Source organism: Dasypus novemcinctus, chromosome 20, assembly GCF_030445035.2.
Source record: "Dasypus novemcinctus isolate mDasNov1 chromosome 20, mDasNov1.1.hap2, whole genome shotgun sequence".
Taxonomy (NCBI): Eukaryota; Metazoa; Chordata; class Mammalia; order Cingulata; family Dasypodidae; genus Dasypus; species Dasypus novemcinctus.
Genome location: NC_080692.1, coordinates 36192863 through 36215986, shown reverse-complemented (window position 1 = coordinate 36215986; position 23124 = coordinate 36192863). Strand labels below are relative to the sequence as shown.

The following is a 23124-nucleotide window of genomic DNA, read 5'->3' as shown; positions in this document are numbered from 1 at the left end:
TCAGCAGGTTTAGCAGATAGGAAGATAACTGGAAGTGAAGTGAAGGAAAGTGAGGACAATCTGGAACTTACCAGGCACCTCTGTGTCTGTTTGTCACCACATTTCACTAGGACAATCCTCAGAGATAATGGCCACTGCTTCACTTCTGCCTTCCCATAAGATCCATTTTGGGCCAACTCTAATACAGAACCTTATAGGAAGAAAAATTCTAATAAATGAATTTCAGACTAAATAAGTTGGACACAGTCCAAACCACAACTCAGTTTACTTTTGGAGAACCATCCCTTCTCATTCTTAGTCTGAGTGATTCATATGGGGCTGACCCCACCATCCTGACTTTAGGCCTTGATGTATAAGCCAGGCCTATATCTAGCTACAGTCATAGTGACTGGTTCAACTTTGGTCATATAATTAATCTCAACCCTGAGACTTTTCCTAAATCTATTAGAGAAACAGTTAATTTTCCACTGGGTGAAGTAAACTGATGGAATGTAACCTCAGAGTTGTTCCCGGCCTTCTTTACCTGCTTAGGAATAAAACCACCATAATGAAAAGCTGGAAGATGGAAGTGATAGGCATCTAAAGGCATTATTTGAGCAAATGGATTCAAATGAAGTCTTATCCATCTCTGGATTTTTTGATATGTGAGAAGGGTATCAAACATAGTAGATACTCAGTAAATGTTTTATGAGTTCTTGAATGATTGAGCCAATAAATTACCTTTTTTTGTTTTTTTAGTTCAGCAAGTTTCAGTTGTTATGTATACTCAAAAGATTGATATAATATTCTATTCTTACTCCTCCAGAGCAGACTGATCTACAGGGACCATGTACACATTCCAGCCCTCCACTTACACATATAGCTATTTGGACCAGAAGTCCAAACCACAGGCATTGTTTTCAGAAAATAAAATCATCTAACCATGGAATAATGGTGATAGATAGATAGATAGATAGATAGATAGATAGATAGATAGATAGATAGATAGATAGATAGATAGATAGACAGATTTTTAAAAGAAGGTCCTGGGGAGCAAACCCAGACCTTGTACACAGGAAGCAGGTCCTCAAACCACTGAACTACACTCGCTCCCCATACATACTTTGTGTGTTTGTGTGTGTTGGAGGAACTGGGGGCTGGGCACTGAACCTGGGACCTCTTATGTGGGAAACTGTTGCTCAACCAGCCTCCTTGAGTTGGTTTTTTCATTTGTTGCCTGTTTTTGTTTTTCAGGAGGCACGGGGAACCAAACCTAGGACCTCTCATGTGACAGGTGGGTGCTCAGCTGCTTGAGTCACATCTGCTCCCCATAAACATTCATCTTTAAAACTCTCTTTCCACAAAATATTTATTTTTAAAGGTTGCTACTTTCTTACATATTGTTAAAAAAATCACCTTTACTCAAAAGGGCAATAAATGTTTCTTTGAAAAAGAAAAAGTAACCAAGAAGTATGATGCTAACACCCACTTAGTATGGAAAAGGTCAGCAAATTGGAAACACTTGTCTTTTTGTGAAAGGAAAATTTAGAATTTATCTTAAAGGCAATTAGGTCCTTTAAAAATTTGTTGCAAAATAACAAGAAAATCTCTGTATGTTGCAAAAATGTTCAGTATCACTGGCACAAATTATTACAAAGGTTTTTTTTAAAAAAAGTCTAAGGTGCAAAATTAACTGCAATGTGGATATCCTGTAGCACTTTATGCCTCTCTGGTCTCTATTTCTTTCCTTCATGAAAAATGTAGTAAGTGAAAAAGATCTCAACCAGAGATAAAAATTTGTTAGTCTTTAGCATAAGTGGCATCTTAAAACAAGATTACCCTTTAAGGGTATATAGAATGATAAAAGTAGATAACTTAGGGTAAACCTTGGAAAATACCAACATTTAAGAAGTAATAGGAAGAAAGAAAAGAGTAATTAATTTTAATTTTATTTGCTAACATTTATTTAGTTTTTATCCTTTGCTACACACTTAAGAGAAATGTCTCATTTAATCTTCATAATATCCCTATGGAGGATAAACTACTAGTATTTTACATATTGCCAAAGGGCATATAGCTAGTAATGGTAGCACTAAAGTGAAAATCAGGCAATGTGGGAGACTGAATTGTGTACCCCAATTTGGAAATGTTCTTGGTCCCTGTCCACATTTCTGGTGGGTGTGGACCCATTGTAAATGAGCTTTCTTCAAGATGTTACTCCGGTTGGTGTGGCCCAGCTGAACCAGGTTGGGCTTCAATCTTGATTTCTGGAGTCCTTTATAAGCAGAGTGAAAGTCAAATGGAGAGAAAAGCAGTGGGGAGCAGCCAGAAGGAGAAGGAGAAGGAGAAGGCAACAGCATGCATGCCCATGTGACAGAAAAGCTGAAGACCCCCAAAGATTGCTGGCTAGCCAAAAGATACTGACTATGGGAAGAAGCAAGCCTTCTAGTTTCTGAAACAATGAGCCAGTAAATTCCTTTTGTTAAACCAACTCACTCAATGGTATTTGTTTTAGCATCCAGGAAACTAAAATAGGCATTATGACTCCATAGTACTATATATTCAAATTAGGGAAGAAGATGTAGCTCAAGTGGTTGAGCTCCTGCTTCCCATGTACAATCTCCTAAAAAACAAAAAAGAAAGAAAAGAAAATTAAATGATTCAGGGCAGGTATATCTCAGTGCTTGAGTACCTGCTTCACGTGTACAAGGTCCTGGGTTCAATCCTTGGTTCCTCCTTAAAAAAAAAATTGAGTATTTCGAAAACTCTATTACCCATTGATATGGAGAACAATCTTAAAAAGACATCTCAGAATACAAAGGAAGAGAGAAATGCAATGAATATAATAAGATACTATGATATAAATAGAGTATAAAAATAGAATTCTAGTCTTCAATTAAGAGGTGTTTCTAAGAAAGAAATCAGGATATTAAAAAAAAAAAAAAGCACAGCAACAAGTACTTTCCAGACTAATCTCAATGCATTTCAAATGATGTCAATAAAAATAGGTCTATATTTAAAAACATTTTGGCCATATGTATGAATTAAATAGGCAAGATAAATAAAATTACTATGAGTTTTACTCAGGAGTGGAGGTAAGAGTATATATGCTATGAGTATTTGGTAAGAGGAGGGGGACACAGGAACAAAAATCACACTGGCATCAGGCTTCTCCTCTGTTATATTACATGCCAAATATTTAATGGAGAAATATCATGAGCATTATTGAGGGAAAAACGTTTGACAGTAAAGTTTGTGTTTAGTGTGGAATTCTTCTTTTTGGAGTAATAAAATGATTCTAAAAATTTTTGTGAGGATGAATGTACAACATTGTGATTATCCTAAAAGCCACTGATTATACACTTTGGATAGATCATATGGTGTGTGATTATATCTCAATAAAACTGCTGAATAAATAAGTGTACAAGAATAGCCAGAAATAGCAGTTATGTACAGTGGAGGAAACATAGAGAGATTGAGAGAATTTTCTTGTCTACCTGTTTTGTCTTTTTTTCACTTATTATTATTATGATTGAAATAATGAAAATGCTCTAATAATGATTGAAGTGATGAATGCACAACTATGTGATTATATCAAATACCACTGATTGTGCACTTTGGATGAAGTGTATGCTTTATTAATATGTGCCAATAAAATTGATTTTTTTTAAAAAGTTCAGTTTAAATTGTCTTTCATGTAGAAAAGCAACAGAAATATATCCTTAGCTCTCAGACTCAAAACAAAACAAAACAAAACAAAACAAAAAAACACAACCCAATAAATCTACTCTTTTAGAAAAGCTACTGATAGCTATAGACACTATTGCCTAATAGATTAATCAAAATTAATATTTCAAGAATGAGAAAGTTTGGGTATTTTTTAAAAGACTGGTATAAATTTTATTGATAGGCACAACACACAACTCCCAACTACAACCCTGAGTATAATAATTCAGGAAACCATACGAGATTGACTTTACCATACTAATGATATCACAACAATTTAATTGTTTATAAAACAATAATTAAAACTATATTCCCAGGAAAACTTGTGTAAGAAAATGCATTAAAATAAAGTGTAGCTTCATCAAAGTGATGACATTTTGATTGATTTTTTTTTCTTTTTCTACTTGTGATTATTTCCAAATTATCTTTTAAGAACAGGTTATGGGAAGCAGACTTGGCCCAATGAATAGGGCGTCTGCCTACCACATGGGAGGTCCGTGGTTCAAACCCTCGGCCTCCTTGACCCGTGTGGAGCTGGCCCATACTCAGTACTGATGCGCGCAAGGAGTGTGTCCTGTAAGGAGAGCCGCCCAGCATGAAAGAAAGTGCAACCTGCCCAGGAATGGCGCCACACACACAGAGAGCTGACTCAACAAGGTGACCCAACAAGAGGAAACACAGATTTGCGATGCTGCTGATAAGAATAGAAGCGATCACAGAAAAAGACACAGAGAATGGACACAGAGAGCAGACGGGGGGGGGAGGGGAGATAAATAAATAAAAAATAAATCTTAAAAAAAAGAACAGGTTGTTCTTTTTTTTAAATAATTATTTTTTAAAATATATTTCTCTTCCTTCCCCCCTGTTGTCTGCTCTCTGTCTGTTTGCTGTGTGTTGTTCTGCATCCGCTTGCATTATCTGGCAGCACTGGGAAACCATCTCTTTTTTCGTTGTGTCATCTTGCTGCATCAGCTCTCCATGTGCGCGGCGGCCACTCTTGGGCAGGCTGTGCTTTTTTTTTTTTTCCTTGCAGGGCAGCTCTCCTTGTGGGGTGCACTCCTTGTGCATGGGGCACCCCTATGTGGGGGTACCCCTGTGTGGCAGGGCACTCCATGCATGCAGCAGCACTGTGCATGGGCCAGCTTACTACACAGACCAGGAGGCCCTGGGGATCGAACCCTGGACCCTCCATATGGTAGAGGGACACTCTATCAGTTGAACCACCATCTGCTTCCCTAAGAACAGGTTATTAATTTGTTAATTTCAGGAGTTCTACTTCCAGCTAAGATGTAGGCAGTCTCAAGATGCTTAGATTTGAAAGTTCTGCTAGAGGAATGGATCTGTTATAGATGCAGGAGAGAAATCCAGATCTCACCCTCAAAATATTTCAAACCTGAGATGACCTGAAACAAAATAAACCTGCAACCCAAACTCAGCACAGTGCAATACCTAATTGGATTGAAGTAGTGTTTCTTACCCTGGCTGTCTGATAATGGAGAGGGCATACACTTTCCGAGATGAAATAATGTCTACTTCAGTTCCTATAGTTTTTTTAATACACAATAGTCAATATAGGTAGTGGAGGTGGCTCAGGCAATTGGGCATCTCTCTTCCACATGGGAGGTCCTGGGTTCAGTTCCAGGTGCCTCCTAAAAAAAAGATGAGCACATAATGAGCAGACAGCAGGTGCAAATGAGTGGGGGGAGGGGGAATATAAATAAAATAAAATAAATCTTTAAAAAATAGTCAATATACAAAATATCTATATATATATATATATATACAAGACATGAAAATGTGACTATGATCAAGAAAAATATAGCTAATAGGAGCAGAACCCCAGAGTAACCCAGATATTGGAATTGGCAGGCAAGGACTTTTAAATAACTTAGGAATGTTTTTTTTTTTTAAAAAAACAAAAACAAAAAAGATTTACAAAAGAGATGAAAAAATATAGAACTTCAAGAAAAAAAGAATCTCTTAAAAAGAACTGAATAGCCATTCTAGAACTGAATAATGCAATGAACTGAAATTAAGAATTCATTATACAGGTTTAACAATAAACTGTAAAAAGCACAAAGAATCAGTGAAATTGAAGAAAAGTCAATATATATTATCACAACTGAGGTGCAGGGGGAAAGAAAAAGGAAAAGAGGATGGGGAGGGAAAAGAAGAGAGAGGAATTAAGAGAATTTTGGAAAATTCTTTGCCATAATCACTTCACATATTTCTTTTGTCATATATTTTTTTCTCCTCCATTTCTGGGACACCATTTAAACATATGTTAGACATTTTCACTGTGCCCTACATTTTTCTTATACTCTTTCCCATATTTTCCATTCTCCTTTTTTTTCTGTACTTCAGTTTGGAATTTTTCTAATTTCAGTTCACTAATGGTCTCTTTTGTGTCTAATCTGCTATTAACCACTTATTTGAGTTGGCAAAGTCAGTTATTACATTTTACAGTTTAGAACTAGAATTTTCATTTGATTCTTTTATATAGATTCCAGTTTTCTGTGACATTCTCCATTCTTTTATCTATTTTGTCCATCTCTATCTTAATTTTCTTAAATATATTAATTATTTTAAAGTCCTTTTCAGCAATTTTCAATGTCTAGATCAGCTGTAATCTATTTCCTTTTACTATATTGTCTTTGCTTATATATCTTATGGTCCTGTCTCTGGGCACACTTAGTAATTTTTGTACTAAATGTCAGATATTATGTATAATAAATGTTTTCTTCACTCCTCTCTTCTTACTGGGATCTTATCTTCTCAAACCTCCAATTTTGTTTCTCCAGCAAAAAGCTATCAGAATGTTCTGTTACTTTCTCTGTTCCTCAGCAGGAGTTCTCTGTTCAGGTTAAGTCCTATGATATCAACCTCTTGCTCTGTGTCCAGAAATAGAAAATCTCTCCAGGGCAAAAGCATTAGAAGAAGATTCTTTTCGTCTTCTTCTTCTTTATTTTCTTTTAAATGTTACTTTAAAAAAAATATGAGGTCCCTATATACCCTCCACCCCACCCACACCACCCCTCCCACATCAATAACCTCTTCCATCGTCACAGCACGTTCACTGTACCTGGAGAATACATTCTGGAGCACCGCTGCACCACATGGACAGTGGTCCACATTGTAGTCCACATTCCCCCCCAGTCTACCCAGTGGGCCACAGCAGGACAGATACATTGTCATGCTCCTAGGATGTTGGATTTTAACCTAAGAACAACAGAAATGTATTTACATAAAAGAGACAGAAACAGATTCGCATTTTACTTTATTTGTTAATTTTTAAGAATATACTGGTGATTGAACCCAAGACCTCCTACATGGGAAGCAGGCGCTCAACCACCGAGCTACATCCACTCCCCATTGAGAGTTGGATTTTTTCATTTGTTTGTTTTAGGAGGTACCAGGGATCAAACCTGGGACCTCATACATGGGAAACAGGAGCTCAATCACTTGAGTTATATCCACTTTCCCATTTTAATATTAATACCACCATTTAACATTTGAGGTAATCATTTTGGGGGATTATCATTAGTGGCTGCTAAATCCATTAACTCAAAGCTTTTCAATTTTTTTTTTTTTTTGGTATTGGGAATGCTTTTACACTCATAAAATATTGGGGACACAAGGAGATTTTCCTAATGAGAGTTATTTATCATCAATATTTACCATACTAGAAATTAAAACTGAGAAACTTCTAAACACAAGAATGCCATATAGCTTCTAGTAAACTCTACTGTATACCTTTGAGAGAAAGGGGAAAGGGAGCAAGGGGGAAGGGGGAAGGGGGGAGAAATAAATAAAAAAGAAATCTTTTTTAAAAAGGAACAGACTAATAGATCTATAGATCAAGTTAAAGAACCCAGAAACAGATCCTTGCATAGAAGAGAACCTGATATGTGATAAAGATTGCATCACCAACCAATCTTTGGGAGAGAACACATAAGCAGATACATAAACACTTTTGTTAAAATGACTCATTATAAGGAGAAAAAGAGTTGAATCAATATCAAACATCATTAATAAATAAAATCATGATTCTTAAAATACCTGTGTAAGGCAAAGCAATCAATCAAGATAATTAAAGAAAATGTTGGAGAAAGTTTTTATGTCATTAAGGGAGAAAGGGAATTCTTAAGACCTCAAAATCATATATTTTTAAGGGGAAATGATGGACTTTTTAATATAAAAAATTATATCAACAAAGGACATTATAGTAAAATGTTAACAGATGCAGGGCAGATTTGTATAAGGCATTAATCACTGATTTAAACTGATAAGGGATTAGTATTAAGAATATACAAAGTATTTCTAGTAATCAATGAGAAAACAATAGAAACACCAATAGAAAAATGAATAAAGGATATAAGCAGGTAATTCACAGGAAAAGAAATACTCAACATTACCAGTAATCGAAAAGGTACAAATTTTTGTATAGACCTCAAAGAAAATTCCAAGCCCAGATAGTATCCCTTGATGAATTAATTCTATTACACATTTAAGGAAGAAATAATAGCAATATAACACAAATTCTTTCAGAAAAAGAGGAGGAAGAAACAATTTCCAATTCATTTATGATGTCAGAATACCCTTAATATAGAAATCTGATAAAGACATTGCAAAAAAGAAAATTACAAATTATAGAACATAGATATAAAAAATCCTTAACAGAGGAGGTGATATGGCTCAACAGCTGAGTACCTACTTCCCACACAGGAGGTCCCTGTTTCAGTTCCTGGTGACTCCAAAACAAACAAACAACAAGCTAACAAACAAGCAAACAAACACGGGAACCAATTCAGGGAAGTTGATATGGCTTAGTGTTGGGCACCAGCTTCCCACATACTAAGTCCTAGGTTCAATCCCTGGCCCCTGGTACCTAAAAAAAATCCTTCACAAAAATTAGCAAAGCAAACCTAACAATATATAATCTCTCATGAGAGTTTAATCTCTCATGACCAAGTAAGATAAATATATTTTTAAAAAACAAGGGACATTGCACTAGATTTTTGCAAATCTCTTGAATATCCTGCTTAATAAATGATAAATGTATTATATCTACTTCTGCATTCAATCTGTTGTGATATAACACATTATGTAGACTCTGAAGAACTTTTCTATCCATATGTGAGAGAATGAGAGTGAAAGAGACAAATAAAATATTACCTTTATTAAGAAAATAGTTTTGACCTCAAGGAACCCTTGAAATAATCTCCAGGATATTCACCAGTCTAAGACTACACTTTGGGAACCACTGATTTGAGCAATAACAAATTTAGTGGAGAGATGGCAAAGGAGGTGTGATAGAGTAGACTTGGATAAGAAGTGGACAGCAAGTATATAAAACTGAGATTGTTCATATAGATGTAAAAAGTTTGGCTGAAAGCAGGAAGGAAATGTTAAGAGTGGTAGTTTGAAGGTAGGCATGGTCAAGGGAGATTTTTTTGCTTACTTTTTAAAAAATTGAGATAGTGCTAAAGGGAAAGATCCAGCATAGAGGAAGAATCTAAAAATCGAGGAGAGAGAGAATCATGGTGTTACTGTTTCTGAGAAGGTAGATGGTGGGAAAAATTGGAAGCCAGAGTAAGAATTGACTTTGGAGAAGAGAAGGACGCCTCCTTTTAGGGTCTGGACTGAGATGAGGTAAGGGAAGCCCCCAGAGCACAAAATTTAAGGAAGCACTCACTTTCAGAGTCAATCAAATTTAGGACCAGCACATAAGAATCAGTGCCTCCTTAAGTTTGTGCTCTAGTCCCAGCCCAGGCTCTTTCTTAGCCACATAGATGAAAGAGGAAATTGTAGTAGATTTATAGATTTGGTGAGAGGAAATAAGAAGTACTCCTGGATCCTGTGTTCTATTTTGACTGTGAAGTAGATAGCAGATTTGGTATGGGCAGGAAAAGAGTTGGTAGAGTTCGAAGTCTGAGGAGATAGGTATAGGCTCAGATTATATTTCTTTAATTCTGAGATACTTTTCTAAAAAGCGAATATTTCAATATTGCTAAAACTAGGATGTTTCTTACAACTGTCTATGTTTAGAATGATATCGTTATCCCTCTGTCCATTTTATTTTTGGTAAAGACATCAGTGATGAGCTCTTAGGGTCATGGAAGTATGTTAACAATTCAAAGAAAGGAAGTTGACTAGAAAAATACGGTAGAATTGTTGAACAGCTAATGCAGGTAATCTTTAGTTTGGAGCAGTATAACCTGCTTTACTATATGATTTTTTCTTGTATAGCTGCCCAAGTGCAGAGAGAGAATGAGACAGAAGACAAATGAAGTTAAGTTACATCCACCTTTTGGATTACATACATTTCATTGACTTTTTAAAATAAAATGATGAGTAAAATAATACATAAATATATAGATCCTATTGATTTTGAAAAAAACAAAACAACTGGAAATTACCAATGAAATATTTTGAACTCCTTCTAAAAGAAGTTTGATTCAAGCATTCACCTTCCTAATTGCTGTATATTGTAAGCTTACTTTCCAAAACTCATATGTTTCTGGAGTAGAGTGCTTGGGTCTTTTAAGTGAACCATATTTCCTGAATCCTGACTTACCCAAGTTTATATGTCCCATCCAATAAAAGAAAAACTTTTCATGAAATTTAGGTCTTCACAGCCTTATTGAGCAATTCATGAATTGGGCAGCGTCCCATTAAAGTAATAGAAAGCTCCCATGAGGGAGTGGAAAGGAGAAGTTCATATAGGGCAAATGTGGAAGCAAGTGTGAAAATGTTCTGATTGGTTGACATTAAATTTCCATTTTATTTAGGGGGGGGGTTACAAGATGGGAAGCAGGTGGTCACTTAGGAATGAAGATGTTACCTGGCATAGGAACAAGGGAATTAGCTGGAGTAAGAAAGAGCAAATTATTTGGTGATAACTGATTTGCTGTATTTGAATTTGGTTTTCTGGGCAAGTTTGGCATTTATAGGAAATAGAAATTATCTTAGGTTTTTGGTTTTGCTGACATGGGGTTTAGCATGGTTGCCACCATATAATAGATTTTACTTATCACATCTTTCTCTCTACCATATCAATCTTCCCATTTGATGCTGTGGTTATGAGGAGCGGAGCTGGGATTGGAGCAATAGAGCTTGGCATTCAGAAGGTATCTGGATCCAACAGACACATTTGCTCTATCAGCAATAAGCAAGGGCAAGTATGCCTGGCTATAGTTGTAGCTTATTAATTTGCCTGTTGAACAGCTGTAGGTATTATGTATCTTGTAGGGAAGGGCACATATGGGGCCAGAATAGAACCATAATGAGTATTTCTAATGGGTAGCTTAGTTTTCTAACACTGCATAACAAATCACCACAAAGAGCAACTTTAAACAATGCCTAGGTACTGAGGGGAGGGGAAAGGAAGAATAGAATAGCTGGAATGTAGGGCATTTTTAGGGCATTAAAATTGTTCAGCATGATCTTGCAATAACGGAAATAGGCGACTCACATTTTTTCAAAACTTATGAAAGTGTATGATCCAAAATATAAACCATAATGAAAACCATTGACCATCATTAGTAGCAATGCTTCAATACTTGTGTATGTAAAATGTTATTAGTATTACCAGTTTGATATTACTGATGAATTCCAAAAAGAAATATTGGATTATGTTTGTAAACTGGTCTTTTCCTCTGGGCATATTAGAGTGTATTGGATTTAGATATTTTACTTTTACTTGATTAGATAATGATTAAGGTTTTGATTGGGCCATGTCAGTAGGATATTGAGTCCCTACCTACCAAGGAGGCGGGGTCTCACAGAGAAACTGCACAGTGGAGAATGGAGGTTGGAGCTTTGAGCTGGAGCCCAGGAAGTGAAACACAGAGAAGCAGATATGGCAGAGGCCTTTGGGAAGAGAGATGAGCCATTAGCCTGATACTCTACAGCTGGCCTTGTGGAGCAAGCACAGCAGCTGAGCCTGGAGAGTTGTGAACCCCAGGAAGAGAGGAACCCAGGAAGCCTGAACCCTTGCCGATGTTGGCAGCCATCTTGCTCCAACACATGGAAGTAGTCTTTGGTGAGGGAAGTAACTTACATTTTATGACCTGGTAGCTGTAAGTTTCAATCTCAAATAAATACCCTTTATGAAAACCAGCAGAATTCTGGTATTTTGCATCAGCACCCCTTTGGTTGACTAATACAGTAAGAGAGAGGGAATTAAGTATATGGGAATCACCTGTATTCTCTATGTGACTTTTCTGTATCCTAAAGCTCCTTTAAAGATAAAATGAAAAAAAAATAAGACATTGGGGGAATGTATGGAAGAAAATGTCACTATACATACAAGACAACAGATCTTACAGTGATGAAAGACACAATGTCTAAAATTTTTTTTATTATTTCAAATTATTTTAATTGTTTATTTTATTTTTTATTTTTTATTTTTTATTTTTTTGAAGTGTATCATTCATACATGAACATACAAAAACAATAAGTTGTGAACTTACTAAATAAACATGCATAACATCATCATACAGGGGTCCCATTCATCACTCCTCCACCAACTTCCTGCATTATTGTGAAACATTTGTTACAAACTATGCAAGAGCATCATCAAAATATTACTACTTAGTATAATCCATATCTTACATTTGTTGTATTTCCCCCAACCCACCCTATTTTTTTTTAACAAATCAATTTTATTGACACATTAATAAAGCATACAATTTATCCAAAGTGTACAATCAATGATATTTGGTATTTGGTATAATCACATAATCACATAGTTGTGCATTCATCTGTTCAGTTGTTATTAAAGCATTTTCATTATTTCAATAGTAATAACAAACAAAAAACAGACAAACAAGGAAATTCCTCCTGTCTCAATCTGTTTCCCCTGCTGTACATAGCTGCTATTTCTGGGTTTTCTTGTACAATTATTTATTTGTTTATTAAACAGTTTTATTGGGATATATTCACATACCATATGATCTAAAGTGTAGAATCTGCCCTGTGCAAGGGCAATATCTAGTGAAGGAAGACAGACCATTATGCCAAGCCCTTGGTACTAATGATTGTATTTATGAACATTTTCATGTGAAATTGAAACTTAGCCTAGTAATATATATTCCCTAAGAGTTACCTCCTGAAAGCCTCCTTGTTGCTCCAATGTGGCCTTTCTCTAAGCCAAACTCAGCATATAAACACAGTACCTTCCCCTAGGCATGGGACATGACTCCCAGGGATGAGCCTCCCTGGCACTGATTGATTATTACCAAGAACCAACTATCAATGCATCCGGAAAAAGACCTTGACCAAAAGGGGAAAAATGGTAAATACAAATGAGTTTTTATGGCTAAGAGATTTCAACGTGAGTCAGGAGGTCATTCCAGAGGTTAGCAGGATTTCATTGACTGACACAGTAAACAATGCCTCATATAGTGGGGCTCCTGAGGGCTCTAAAGATATCCAGAAACTACATGTAGGTCAGGCAGCACAGGAATTTGGCACCCTGTCAGTGGACCTTACTTTGGAGTTTATGTCCCCCAGTGTAACAGAGTTAGACTCATTTATAGGTTCTCTATACATGGCTCTTCTGCCCCTTTTATTTGAACTCATATTTAGCACTATGCTATTTAAATATAAGTCCCAGAGACTTAAATCTAGTCCATCCATGTGCCAGTTGAGTCCTGAATTTCAGCAGAGTTGCAACACCACTCTCCACTTCATTGGACTCACCCAAGACAACTAACAAGGAGATAATGATAGATAATGCCCATCCAAAGGAACAGAGAGTGACTGCAACTGCAAGCAAGATAGCTCCATCTATCTGCCCAATGGGATCTAAGTCCCCTCTCAATTAGAAACAGAGTGGGCATCATCATCCCCAAATCCTCAAGACTGGGAAATGAACAACCTATTAAAGTAGACTTATTATTCTATATAGACTTATTATTAGCAATGGAAAAACTCTTATCATTGATATAAAGGCCATGGCCACCAGAGGTTCTGAGGGATGGAAGAAGGAAGAATAGGTGTTACATGGGGGCATTCCTGGACGTTGGATTTGTCCTGGTTGACATTGTAGTGATGGATACTGGTCGTTGTATATTTTGTCATAACTTACAAAATTTTGCAGGACAAAGTATAAACTATAATGTAAACTGTAGTCCATGGTTATTAGCAATGCTTCAGTATGGGTTCATTAATTGTAACAAATGCACCACAGAAATGAAGGATGTTGTTAATGTGAGAAAGTGTGTGAGGGGGAGGGAGTAGGACATATGGGAATTCCTTATGCTTTTTATGTAATGTTTATGTAATCTAAAGCTTCTTTAAAAATATAAAAAAATTATATAAAAAAATAATACCTGTTTATTAGTTCAAAGTTCTCCAGGTTAGAAATCTGGTACTGGAAGACGGGGTTCTGCTCATGGTATCACAAGACTGAAATCAAGGTGTCAGTTTGGCGAAATTCTTGTTTGGAAGCACTGGGTGAAAATCTACTTCCATGCTCATCGTCAGAATTCAGTTCCTTGAAGTTGCAGGACTGAGGGCCCCATTTCCTTGCTGACTGTCAGTAGATAGTCTCTCAACTTCTAAAGATTGCTTATATTCCTTTTCATGGGGCTCCCTCCAGCTTCAAGGTAGCAAATGTTTATTGACTCCTCCTTCTGTTTCAAATCTCTGACCTGTAGGCCTAGATTTAAAGGAATCATGTGGTTAGGTCAGGCCCACTTGGATAATCATGCTATCTTAAGGTCAACTGATTTGGGACCTGAGTTGCATCTGTAAAACCCCTTCATAGCAACAACCTATATTAGTGTTTGCTTGAATAACTGAGAGAAGGTGTGTGTATACCAGGGTCTAGGAATACGGGGGTGGGGCATTTTACAATTCTGTCAGCCACATTAGCCAATTTAGGGAGGGCATACCTGTCAGTTCAGAGATCTATCTACTTTATGACTTGTTCTTTCCACCCTTTTCTACCTATAGATAGCATTCTTATTTGTCCTATCATGTACTCCATTTATTATATCTACCTTTAACATGTCTCACAAGTTACTAACTTGTTTGTGATTTTTTTAAACATATTTTATGAATTCTGCCTATGTCTCACAAGCTATTTGTTTATATATTATCTATACTGAATACATTTTCTGAGTTTCATCCATCTCCCATAAGTTACTAGTTTACCTGATATCTGGGCTTAATATTTCTTGTGAGTTTCATCTATTCCATTTGTTTGTCTTATCCTCTATGACAGAGTTGAATATTCTCAAATAATTTATCAATTATTATACAGTACAGTATTTCAGACAGCAAGAAAGAAGAAGTGAAAATGTCATGTCCCCTCCCTTTAAGGAATTTTGCAAATTAAATTCCACTGGCCAGAACTTAGTCACATGGTCTACCTAGCTTAAAATGGGATAAAGAAAAGCTGTGCATAGGTAAATATTGGGGGTTCTGTTACAGAGAATGTAGGGGTGAAAGATATGGACAATTAGTAATTTCTTCTACAGTTAGTAACAAACCAAAACAGCAAGAACAATAAATTTGAAATAGAAACTAGAGCAGTTGCTAGTATTTAGTTAGACCTCCCTTTATCTAGACTGTGTTCTTGCCTTCTGGTAGCACTTAAGCTTGTCTGATTCTGCTCCTCCATTCTCTCCTTTCCTTCCCCTATTTCTCCCCCTCTACCTTTCTTAGTGGAGTGACTCAGACCTTTATTATGACGCTGATAAATCATTTGTGATCCTGCCTGCTTAGGTCTCTGGGAACCAATAGATAGAAATGAAAGGAGAAGACCCCAGGAGCCCTAGAATTATTTCTATATGCTTCATTTCTCCTTTGTAAGCAAGATTCATCATCTAGATAAAATCACTACATCCTTTTCTGCCTCTTGCTTTGGTGGCATTAGGAACCTGCAATAGCCTGGTGTCAATTTCTACTTCTAATTTATTTCTACTATTACCACATTCCATCTTGGGTACTAAGACTAAAGAGCAGAAAGACTATGGTTAGACATTCAGGAGACAAAAGTTCTGAAAGCGGTTTATTAGGTGTGATCATGAGCATGATATTTAAGTAAGTCCTATATAAAAGAACCACTGTTTAGGCGGCGGACTTGGCCCAGTGGTTAGGGCGTCCGTCTACCACATGGGAGGTCTGTGGTTCAAACCCCCGGCCTCCTTGACCCGTGTGGAGCTGGCCCATTCACAGTGCTGATGCGCGCAAGGAGTGCCGTGCCACGCAGGGGTGTCCCCTGCGTAGGGGAGCCCCACATGCAAGGAGTATGCCCCATAAGGAGAGCCACCTAGTGCAAAAGAAAGTGCAGCGTGCCCAGGAATGGTGCCGCCCACATGGAGAAGTGACACAACAAGATGATGCAACAAAAAGAAACACAGATTCCCATGCCACTGACAACAACAGAAGCAGACAAAGAAGACGGCAGCAAATAGACACAGAGAACAGACAAGCAGGGTGGGGAGAGAAATAAATGAATAAAGCACTGCTATTAAAGGCAAAAGAAAGCCTAAGAAACTATTCCAGATTAAAGGCAATAAAAGAGAATTAAATGCAATGCACATTTAAAAAAAAAGAACCACTGTTTAAATGGCATTCACTTTTTTAATAAAGAAATCAATTTTATTGTAAAATATTAATAAAGCATACAATTTATCTGAAGTATACAATCAATGGTTTTTGTATAATTACAGTTATGCATTTGTCACTTCAATCATTACTAAAGCATTCTCATTATTTCAATAATAACAATTTTTTAAAAACCAACAAACAAGAAAATTCCTCACCTCTCAATATCTCTGTTTCCCCACCATTAGAGCTACTATTTCTGGCTATTCTTGCACAATTATTTGTTTTTTAAGCAGTTTTATTGAGATAGCTTCACATTCCATATGATCTATCCAAAGTATATAATCAGTGGCTTTTTTTTTAGCTATTAAAAAGTCTTTTATTGCAAAATTGTAAAATAAATAGAAAAATAATTGAAAGAAATTACAAATTTTAAGAGTGCATTTCACATTGTCATTCAATTCCCTGAGTCTCTCTTTCATTTTTTCCATTCTCTTTTCTTTCTGTTCTCCCATCTTTTCCAATTCAGATGTTCTGTCTTCAAAAATCACTAATTCTATCTCTCCAGCAATTCAAATCTGCTCTTATGTTTTTTCCTAAAGATTTATTTATTTTGTATTTATTTCTCTCCCTTCCTCTTCCCCTCCCTTATCTGCTCTCTGTGTCCATTAGCTGTGTGTTCTTCTGTGTCCACTTCTATTCTTGTCAGCAGCATGGGAATCTGTGTCTCTTTTTGTTACATCATCTTGCTGTGTCAGCTCTCCATGTGTGCAGTGCCACTCCTGGGCAGGCTGGACTTTCTTTTGCACTGGGTGGCTCTCCTTACAGGGTGTACTCCTTGCGCTTGGGGCTCCCCTACGCGGGGGGACACCCCTGTATGGCACGGCACTCCTTGCGCACATCAGCACTGAACGTGGGCCAGCTCCACACAGGTCAAGGAGGTCCTGGGTTTGAACCACAGACCTCCCATGTGGTAGGCAGATGCTCTATCCATTGAGCCAAGTCCACTTTCCTCTAATGTATTTTCAATCTCACCCATTGTGTCTTTCATTCCCATAAGGTCTGTTACTTTTCTTTGCAGGCTTTCAAATTGTTCTTTATGCTTCTCCCAGTGTCTTTTTTTTTTTAACTACTTCATTTTTCTTTATTTATACCCCCTCTGTATTAGTCAGCCAAAGGGGTGCTGATGCAAAATACCAGAAATTGGTTGGTTTCTAATTAAGGGTATTTATTTGGGGTAGGAGCTTACAGATACCTGGCCATAAAGCATAAGTTACTTTGCTCACCAAAGTCTATTTTCACGTGTTGGAGCAAGATGGCTGCCTATGTCTGCGAGGATTCAGGCTTCCTGGGTTTCTCTAGGCTCGGCTCCTCTGTTTTCTCTACAAGGTCACCTGTAGATTATGAGGCTCTCCAGGCTTTGCCTGTCTCTACAAGATCAGCTGTAGACTATCAGACGAATGGCTCTCTCTCTCCCCCTGGGGCTCCAACTTCAGCATCAAACTCCAACATCAAACCTCCAACATTAAAACCTCTTAACTCTGTCCTTTGCCTTGCTTTTATCTGTGAGTCCCCACCTACCAAAGGGTGGAGACTCAATGTCCTGCTGGCACAAGAGGTTTACATGATTATTTAATCAAGGAAACCTATGAATCCAATATAATCTAATAGGCCCAGAGGAAAATAACAGTTTACAAATATAATTCAATATTTCTTTCTGGAATTCACTGTTTGCTTGCCTTTTCCAGGAGGCACCAAGGGCCTCTTACATGAGAGGGGAGTGCCTATGCACTGAGTCACATCTGCTACCCATGGGCTACAGGCATCTGTCGGCTTGTGTCCTCTGCTTGTTTTGACAGGGGTGGAGTCTAGCTCTGTTGCAGTGGGAAGTGGCATCTGCTCACCTTCTTTTGGAGGCACCAGGACTTCCCATGTAGTAGGCAGATGCCCATGTGGTTGGGCCACATCCACTTCCTTCCCAGGGTCTTCTTAATATTATTTCTTTAGTCATATTTTCTTTAAATTCTTTGAAGTGATTTAGGAGAGTTGTGCGATTATCGCTGATTAATTGTATTAAATCCTATATCTCTTCATGATATTTGGTTTGTTCTTTGGACTGGGCCATCTCTTCCTGTTTCCTAGTATGGCTTGTAACTTTTTGCTGATGTCTAGGCATCCGAATATGTTGGTTAATTTACTCAAGGCTAATTTCTCTCTCTTGCTTGTTTTTCACTTTTTTATTTTCACAGTTCTTCTTTGATTTTTGGGTCAACTTATTCTCAGCCTTCAAAATTTTCCAGCTTACATTTTCAAAATCAGGCCAGGAACTCACTAGTAGGGTACAGATTTTGTCCCAGGGTTTGGATACAGAGACTGTGAACAGTTCTTGTCTATGTAATTTCCAGACCAGCCAGCAGAATGTGTTAGTTAGAGCACCTTTCCACTGAGGTGTGTCAGTCTCGGCTTTCCTGTGTTCCTGCGTTGAATCTACAGATCAGAGATTCAAAGCAGGCTCTGCTGGCTGAAAAAAAATCACCCCGACCTTCCCTCCCTCTTTCCTTGAAACAGCTGACAGGGAGGAAGATGTCTGCTTCCCTCTCAGTTGGCTGCAGTGAGCTAGGGGTTTTGCCCCAGCTTAATATGGTGGGAGTGGGGGAGGGGAGCCCTTCCTGGCTACCATGGGGGCTTGGTAACTCATGCTTGTCATTTCAGGTCCTTGTCTCTCTGTCCCTCACCATCCTAGGAGTTGTATAGCACTGTCCTGACCTGCAGACTCCCAAAGCAGGTCCCTTGGACAGGTTTTGGCTCTCTATTTTTGTGAGAGCATTCAGCTCTGCCTATTAGACTGTCGCAATCTTCCCACAATTCTGCATTCTCTTATTACTCGATCTCTAATGGCTACAGAGATGGTTCAATAATGCTGGTGGTTGAAGTCGGAAGACCAGTGAAAGAACCAGTGTTTCAGTTTCCTAGCTGACAAATTAAATACCCTGCAATGGGTTGGCTTAAAGAATGGGAATTTATTGGCTCATGATATTGAGGCTAGAAGTCCAAAATCAAAGCCAAGATTCAAATCCAGAAAGTGGCACCAGTGCTGCCTTCTTAACCATTCTACATGGGAAGATAAATCGTCTTGGGATAGATCAAAGAATAAATATTTCCAAGCATATAACAAAATTCTAATTGTCCAAATTCTAATTGTCCAAAATCAAGGTATGTGCAGGCCTTGCTTTCTCTGAAGTCTGTACCATTCTAGTCTCAATCTCTACTCTGTCACATGGCAATCTGTCTCCTTTTGTCTTCTCTGGCTTCTACTAAGGCCCAAATTTCCTTTGCTGATAAAGATTTCAATCATACCAGATTAAGGCCCACTCTGATTCATAGGATCTTCAAAGATCTTATTTACAAATAAATTCAGGCCCATAGGATTAGGGGAAAGTAGGTTTAAACTGAAACATGTCTTTATGGGGGACATCATTCAATCTATGCCCTTTAGACTTTAAAAAGACATGTTTATCCCATATGCAAAATACATTCAGCCCTTCCCAAATTCCAAAAGCTTTAAGCCCTATCAGTATCAACTCTGAGTCAAAAACTTATAAAATAAATTAGGGGTGTGATCTGTCCCAGGCCAAAATTCCTCTCCATCTGTGGAGCTGTGAAACCTAGAAAACAAGTTCTCTGCTTCCAAAATACAATGGTGGGAAAGGCATAGGATAGATATTCCCATATCAGAAGTGAGAAATTTGAAGGAAAACAGGGGTCATGGGGCCCAAGCAAATCTGAAACCCAGTAGGACAAACTCCACTAGATACCAAGGTCTGAGAGTCATCTGTGGCTTGATGCCTTGCCTTCTGGGCTGCCAAAGTGGCCACACAAAACTTTCTAAGCACCAGGGCAGTGGCACATCTCTCTTGACCCAGGGAAATTTCTTCTGCCTAGACCTCTGCTTCCACAGTTCTATCTTGAAATCATTCTCCCTCCATTTCATCCTGTCCCTGTCCCACAAGCTGGTAGTATTTCTGCTCATGCTGGTTTTCTGTACAATTCAAGGGGTCTAAGCCATCAGACAATCCTATCTTCGAGAGATCCTTTCTAGATAATTCCATCTCCAATCCTGACTTCGTCTGAGATGGTTGATTGAATCCATGTATCAAATACCTAATCTCTTTAACAAATGTCTGATCAGCCATACCCTTGATTGGAGCCCCATCCTTTGGGGACTCACATCCTCAGATCTCAGGCAGACCCTTTTAGAGACTCTTCTGGCCATAGTCTCAAACATGCTATCTAGATAGGCTGAAAATTTTCCAAATCACTAAATGTTAATTCCTCTGTGCTTAACAGTTCAGTTTTCAGTTTCTCTCTTTCTTCTCTCATTTTAATATAAGCAGTAAGGAGAAATCAGACCATGCTTCCCTTGGAAATCTCCTCAGCTAAATATCCAAGTCCTGCCTTCAATCTGATATCAGAACACAATTTCTCCAAGATCTCTGCCACTTTATAACAAGCATCACCTTTTCTTCAGTTTGCAATAACACATTCCTCATTTCTTTCTAAGGCCTCACCAGAAGCATTTTATTTATTTTATTTTATTTTTTTAATATTGCTTTTATTTATTTCTCTCCCCTCCCCCCACCCCACCCCAGTTGTCTGTTCTTTGTGTCCATTTTGCTGCGTGTTCTTCTTTGTCCGCTTCCCTGTTGTTGTCCGTGGCATGAGAATCTATGTCTCTTTTTGTTGCATCATCTTGCTGTGTCAACTCTGTGTGTGTGGCACCATTCCTGGGCAGGCTGCACTTTCTTTCGTGCTGGGTGGCTCTCCTTATGGGGCGCACTCCTTGCGTGTGGGGCTCCCCTACGTGGGGAACATCCCTTCGTGGCACGGCACTCCTTGCGCGCATCAGCACTGCGCGTGGGCCAGCTCCACATGGGTCAAGGAGGCCTGGAGTTTGAACCGTGGACCTCCCATGTGGTAGGCAGACGCCCTATCCGCTGGGCCAAGTCCGCTTCCCCAGAAGCATTTTAACACTCATATTTCTACAATATTCTGTTCATGATGATACATGTATTCTGTAAGACAATAATAACTTTCTCTATAGCTCTCCTTAATTCTTTCTGAACCTTCACTAGAAGCACCTTTAAGTTTGTATCTTTAATAACAGTCTTTTCAAAGCAATCTAGGCTTTTTTCTATTAAGCGCCTCAAAATTCTTCCAGCCACTACCCATTATACAATTCCAAAGGCAATTCTACATTTTTAGGTGTTCATCACAACAGCATCCCACTTTTTTTTTTTTTAATCAGGGAAATTGTGAGTTTACAAAACAATCACAGCATCTCACATTTTGGTACCAAACACTGTCTTAGTTTGCCAGGGGTGTTATGATAGATACCACAAACTGGTTGACTTAAAGAACAGAAATTTTTTTGTCTTACAGTTTTGGAAGCTAGAAGTCCAAAATCAATGTATTAGTAGGCTATGCTTTCTCTGAAGGCCATAGCATTCTGGGAGTGGCTCAATCTCTGCCTCTATTACATGGCAATCTGTCTCCTTTTGTCTCCTCCTCTGGCTTCTACTGATACAGGCTATATGTGTATTCAAGAATGATCTGGGGAAGCCGATATGGCTCAACAGATAGAGCGTCCACCTACCATATAGAAGGTCCAAGGGGTCGATACCCAGGGCCTCCTGGCTCGTGTGGTGAGCTGGCCCACATGCAACACTGCTGTGCGCAAAGAGTGCTGACCCATGCAGGGATGCCCCCACGTAAGGGTGCCCCCTCACAAGGAGTGGCTCCTGCGTGAAACCACAGCCTGCCCAGGAGTGGTGCCACACACACAGAGAGCTGACACAGCAAGATGACGCAGCAAGATGACGCAGCAAAAAAAGAGACGCAGATTCCCAGTGTGGCCTGATGAGAATATAAGCGGACACAGAAGAACACACAGTGAATGGACACAGAGAGCAGACAATGGTGTTGGGGGGAGGAGAATAAATAAATAAATCTTTAAAAAAAAACAAAAACAAAAAGAATGATCTGGGCTGTGTGTGTGTTCGAGCTTACCTAGTTTCTGGAAAGCCCCCAAGCCCTGAGAAACTAAAACTTAAATCTTTCGCGCCAAACGCTTCTTAACCCCACCCCTCCCATACTCTCTGTATAAAACAACCTAAAAGACCAGCTTGGGGCTCAGTTTTTTGGACTCAGGTCGGTGGGGACGGCCGGCTATGATAAACTTCCTTCCCAGGAAGGTCTCCAGTCCTGGCTTCCAATACTGTGATCATAGAATTCTCCTTGCTGCCTCAACATTTCTTTTATGCCCAAATGTTCTTTGTTTTTATAAGGACTCCAGTCATACCAGATTAAGGCCCACCGTGATTCAGTTTGGTCTCATCTTCAGTGCATCTTTGAAGATCCTATTTACAAATGAATTCATGACCAGGAGTTAGGACTTACAGATTCCATTTACAAATGAGTTCCCACCCATAGAACCAGGGGTTTGAATTTGAACTTTTCTTTGTGAGAGGTATGATTCAATCTACTATACCCACAAAGATGCTTGTGGGTTCACCTGCTGCAGCCAGTTAAATTGCATCATCCAAGAGGGATACCTCTTGGATGATTTAACACATTTCTCTTTTTTTGGCCCTCAAAGTAAATTCTAAACAGCAATATAATTTTACCTTCACTGACTCTCCTGTATCTTGCCCCTTTTACTCCTTCTTTCCATTATGTTTTGCTTTTTAAAAAAAGTTTAAAATTTTTAAAAAATATGTTCAAACTTAAAGGACAGTTACAACAATAATACAAACCCTATGCAGAGAACTCCAACATATCCGATACATCCCTCCAGATACC

General features: G+C 38.3%; 1 long non-coding RNA gene across 3 annotated transcripts in view; it reads left to right on the top strand.

Annotated features, from left to right (window-relative positions):
* LOC131274799 (uncharacterized) overlaps positions 1-23124 on the top strand; it is a 181993-nt gene that overhangs the window by 39062 nt on the left and 119807 nt on the right. For all 3 annotated transcript variants that reach the window (XR_009182090.2, XR_009182089.2, XR_009182091.2), the window contains exon 2: positions 1234-1273. This is a non-coding gene — a long non-coding RNA (uncharacterized lncRNA). The remainder of the gene's footprint in view (positions 1-1233; positions 1274-23124) is intronic.